The sequence below is a fragment of the Physeter macrocephalus genome, unplaced genomic scaffold (genome assembly GCF_002837175.3).
Source record: "Physeter macrocephalus isolate SW-GA unplaced genomic scaffold, ASM283717v5 random_28, whole genome shotgun sequence".
Classification (NCBI taxonomy): domain Eukaryota; kingdom Metazoa; phylum Chordata; class Mammalia; order Artiodactyla; family Physeteridae; genus Physeter; species Physeter macrocephalus.
This window is the reverse complement of record NW_021145314.1, coordinates 169056-174380: the sequence shown is the minus strand read 5'-3', so window position 1 is coordinate 174380 and position 5325 is coordinate 169056. Positions and strand designations below refer to the sequence as shown.

The 5325-nt window shown below is 47.5% G+C and overlaps 1 protein-coding gene and 1 non-coding gene across 2 annotated transcripts in view; both read left to right on the top strand.

The window, feature by feature from the left end:
- The window catches only part of LOC102974867 (forkhead-associated domain-containing protein 1), a gene marked incomplete at its 5' end in the record, with an annotated part of 65697 nt that overhangs the window by 10942 nt on the left and 49430 nt on the right, over positions 1-5325 (top strand). The gene's annotated exons all lie outside the window — the stretch shown is intronic.
- On the top strand, positions 2228-2336 carry LOC112065367 (U6 spliceosomal RNA). Its single transcript, XR_002891994.1, has one exon. It is a non-coding gene; the product is annotated as a U6 spliceosomal RNA (small nuclear RNA).

Below are 5325 nucleotides of genomic sequence, written 5' to 3'. Positions count from 1 at the left end.
GAGCACAGGCTCCGGACGCGCAGGCTCAGCGGCCATGGCTCACGGGCCCAGCCGCTCCGCGGCACGTGGGATCCTCCCGGACCGGGGCACGAACCCGCGTCCCCTGCATCGGCAGGCGGACTCTCAACCACTGCGCCACCAGGGAAGCCCTACCCTCATTTTAGAAATGAAGAAACTGGCTCAAAGACTTTTTATGTGTTAGTCCACCATGATAAGTGATTCAAGGTACTTCCCATTACTGAGGCCAGCAGGGGACCCCCAGTCATTCATCACCGTATACAAACAGTCCTAAGAGCCTTCTGTGTTCACAGTTCCTAAGAGGAGGGTAGGAACCATGGTTGGTTTAACTCCTCCTGGGTACTTGTCACTGTGTTCGTTGTTTTGCATGTACTGTGTACTTTCATCTTCCAACAACCCAATGAGCCAGGTACTATTGTTGTCTTTATTTTGCAAGTATGGAAACTGAGTATCAATAACATTAAGAAACTTGCTCCAAGTCACACAGCTGGTACGTGGTAGGGTCAGGACTCCAAACTGAGGCCGTTGTGATCCTAGCACTTGTGTTTTTTCTGTGACCCCACATGCCCTCCGAAGATCCAGAGGGGTACCAGGTACATGCCCAGTTCCTAGAGGACAGGTTCTGTCATTAACTTGAACAGAGACAAACCTGGAAGTTTCATTCCCTGGAGTGAAGGGCGTCTGATGCACACTGCGGGCCTTGCCCCAGCAAAGACCCATTTGCATTATAGCGAATAATTCTGAGTTCAGGCTTTGGAGACCAGCTGCTAAGGTTTGACTCTCAAGTGTGCGCTTACTCATTGGGTGAGCAAGTCTCGACTTCTGTGTGCCTCTGTTTACTTGGTTATAAAATGGGGTTCAGATCTCACCAGGTAGTTGTGAGGATTAAACGATGTGGTACCCAAATCATGGGGTCACACATAAGCCTTAGTAAACGGTAGATGCCGTCCGCATCAGCCTTGAATACTTGTTGATTTAATGTGAACTAAACGTGGATGGCAGGCAGATGGGTATGCGCACAGGCAGGGCAGCTTGATTTACTCACGCCGAGGTGCCTTTATCTGTGACCCCTGCCGCATCTCTATTTGACAGCGAGTCAGATTTTCTTAGCCGTGAGCACTCAGTTCTCTTCCCAGGCCTTCTTCCTCGGCTCTTGACAATGGGCTGCATTTCCTAGCTGCCGAGTGGTAAAGCTGGGACTCCATCCGGGTCCCTCTGACCTCAAAGCCCCTGCTCTGAACCACCATACTACCTGCCTTTTAAAATATTGTCCTAAGGGATAAAACGCACATAACGAGCTAGGTCTGTAAAATCCTGGAATAAATCCCTCAGGGAAATCCAGGTTGAGTAAGTATTGTTGTATCATGTCACGAGCAGCCCAGGAGATTGGGGTCACTACTAAAGACCTGATTGGTTAAGATATCACCTAACACCTGTCAGAATGGCCGTCACCACAAAGAACACAAGTAACAAGTGTTGGCGAGGATATGGAGGAAAGGGAACCCTTGTACACTGTTGGTGGGAATGTAAATTGGTGTGACCACTATGGAAAACAGTTTGAAGGTTTCTCAAAACACTAAAAATAGGACTACCATATGATCCAGCATTTCCACTCCTGGGTATTTATTCCCCCCAAATGAAAAGCACTAATTCAAAAAGATGCATGCGCCCCATTGTTCATAGCAGCATTATTTACTATAGCCAAGATATGAAAGCAACCTAAGTGCCCATCAACAGATGAGTGGATAAAGAAGATGCAGTAGGGACTTCCCTGGCGGTCCAGTGGATAGGAGTCGACGCTTTCACTGCTATGGCCCAGGTTCAGTCCTTGGTTGGGGGACTAAGATCCCACAAGCTGCATGGCGTGGGCACCCCCCCCCAAAAAAAATAGATGTGATATAGCTATATCTACATCTATCTCTATGCAATGGAATACTACTCAGCCATAAAAAGGAATGAAATTTTGCCATTTGCAGCAACGTGGATGGACTTGGAGGGTACTATGCTTTGTGAAATAAGTCAGACAGAGAAAGACAAATACTGTATGATATCACTTTTATGCGGAATCTAAAAAAATACAACAAACTAGTGAATATAACAAAAAAGAAACAGACTCACAGATATAGAGAACAAACTAGTGGTTACCAGCGGGGAGTGGGAAAGGGGGAGGGACAAGTTATAGGTAGGGAAATAAGAGGAACAAACTACTGTGCTCACTTCAGCAGAGCACATATACTAAAATTGGAACAATACAGAGAAGATTAACATGGCCCCTGTGCAAGGATGACACGGAAATTCATGAAGCGTTCCATATTTTTGTGACCTGAATGGGAAGGAAATTCAAAAAAGAGGGGACACATGAATACATACAGCTGATTCACTTTGCTGTACAGTAGAAACTAACACAACATCGTAAAGCAACTATACTCCAATTAAAAAAAAAGAGGTACAAACTACTATGTATAAAATAAATAAGCTACAACGATATATTTTACAGCACAGGGAATATAGCCAATATTTTATAATAACTATAAATGGAATATAACCTTTAAAAATTGTGAATCACTATGTTGTACACCTGAAACATACAATATTGTACATCGACTATATCTCAATTAAAAAATAAAAAAGCTGTGACCTAAAAAATAAAAAAATCTGATTGGTGAAGGATTACTATGTGGTCCCACTAGAAGATAGGAAACATCTAAGGAGGACCTTAAAAGTTAGCTCCCCTCTCCTCCTGCCTGGTTTCTCAGCTTCTTTTGATAAGGGAAAGAAAGGACTTTTTACATTTTTCTTTGCAAGCTCAGTTGATTGTGTCTATTTCTGCAAGACTTTGTTGCAAATAAAAGGCTTCCCTGCATACATAGAAAATCGCTCTTTCTCAGATATCCAAGATACGCAGTATTTTTATGTGGAAAAAAAAAGAAAAGCAAGTTGTAATACAATATGCACAGTGTTCTCACCGCCCCCCCCTTTTTTTTTCAAATGCCAATATCCGACCACAGGAGAAATCTGAAAGAAAAGACATAAAAGTGTTGAGAGGGCTTCCCTGGTGGCGCAGTGGTTGCGCGTCCGCCTGCCGATGCAGGGAAACCGGGTTCGCGCCCCGGTCTGGGAGGATCCCACGTGCCGCGGAGCGGCTGGGCCCGTGGGCCATGGCCTTTGAGCCTGCGCGTCCGGAGCCTGTGCTCCGCGACGGGAGAGGCCACAGCAGTGAGAGGCCCGCGTACCACCAAAAAAAAAAAAAAAAAAAAAAAAGTGTTGAGAGTATTATCCCAACATGATGAGACTGTGTGAGCCTTGACTTTCACTCAGTCGTTCAACAACTATTTATTGCAGGCCTACTGTGTGCCGGCCACTGAGGATACAGTGGGGGGACACTTTCCACTTTATGGGTTTCTGCCCTGTTTGGATTTGTGTAATAGGCATGTGTAACTTTTGTAACCAGAAATATAATCAAGAGTCGCTTCTTCTCCCAAAGAAGAAAATCCCTCTTTCCTACAGCCCAAGTCAGCATCACCCATCTCTGCCATCTCGGGATTCTCCCAGCACCCCTCTCCTCACGCACCCTTCACATCAGCCAGCCCAGCCCTTCACTCACCAGCCTCTAGTCTCTCTGAAAAGAGAATGACAGACCTAGGTCTGAATTCTGACCCTACTGCTTACCAGCTCCATAGATTAACCTTGCTGAGCGTCTGTGTCTCACCTGTAAATGCAAACACATTTCCTTGCTGGGCTGTTTGTAATGATCAGAAAATATCACGTGTTAAACTCCTGGCATGGTGCCTGGCACACAGCAAGTGGTTAATACTGAAGAGCTATTATTATAATATTATTATTCTCACTCTCCCAAGCTGGAAATTCTCAGCAAGTGGCATCGTCAGAGGTCAAGGGCCCAGGCACGAGCCTGTTCAGCTCCCCTCCTGTCTCTCTCCGCACCCATCTTTTCTCCTTTCCCTCTATCTTCCCTCACTACGTTCTCTTTCCAAGTGCAGCTCTTCCCTCCCTGAGTCTCCCCTTCTCTCTCCCTCCCAGACCACCTTGTGCACAAGCTCCTGAATCGCGACCTCCTTCTTCAGCGTACACAGCCTCTCACTCCATCTTTCTCCTTTGTCATCAAACATGCGCTTCAAGCTGGTGCATCTTCACTGGGACCACTGCTGCTTTAGCTCCTCTTCCACTGATCGTACTCCTGTCCTGTCCCTGCATGACACCCTGTGTGCTCACCACCAACTTCCTACTTTGTCTTTGCCTCTTTGGCAACTGACGTGGCCCCCCCGCCCTGCACTGAAGCCCCACCTTCCTCCCCCCGCCGTGTTCTCTCTGGCCTACCCAACCCTCTCGGTTTGCTTCCTTGAAACCCTCTCATCTTTGATAATTACAGCTCGGGTGGGTGAAGCTCCTGGCAGCCAGTAGGTAGAGGCCAGGGATATGCTGCCAAACGTCCTACAGTGCCCAGGACGGCTCCCACCACAAGGACTGTCCAGCCCAACACGTCGAGAATGCTGCACTTAAGAAATGCTGCTGGCTCCTTCATCTCTAATACATCCCGGCTATTTTTCTGAAAAAAAAAAAAAAACACCCTTCCTTAAGCCAACTCACTGCGCCATCAGAAGCTGAAATAGCAGTGAGTCACATCACCGTGAGCCCAAGCCCTGGCTCAGCCATTTGCCAGCTGTGTGGCGTCCGGCAGCCACACGTCTCAGAGCCCGACTGCCTCATGGGTAAAAGGAGGCGATGACGGGACAATACAGTGGGGTGATGCGCTGATTGCTTAGCAGAGGGCCGGGCACCCAGGTCACACTCATGACATTTCAGTGATGTTTCAAGCAAGTTTATACTCTTTAGGCTACTGTCCTAGGCTGGCCACAGATTGGACTCAGCTTTTGCCACCCCAACTCTTCCCTCTACGCCTCCCCTCCCGCATCATCTGCTCTACCCCAGTTAAGCTCCACCCTCTTCCGGAACATGCACTGCATTTCCCCACCTCTCATCCTGCCTCCTGCCTTCACGCCCCATAGTAGTTTCCTATGGCTGTTCTAACAAATTACCACAAACTTAGGGGCTTAACACAACTCCTATTTATTCTTTTACAGTTCTGGAGGCCAAAGGTCCAAAATCAGTTTTGCCAAGGTAAAGGCAAGGGGCTGGTTCCTTCTGGAGGCTCTAGGAAACAATCCGTTTCCTCACCTTTTCCAGTCTCTAGACTGGAAAAGGCGAGGAAATAAAAATTCCCCGCTTTCAGACTTCCCTGGTGACGCAGTGGTTGGGGGTCCGCCTGCCGATGCAGGGGACGCGGGTTCG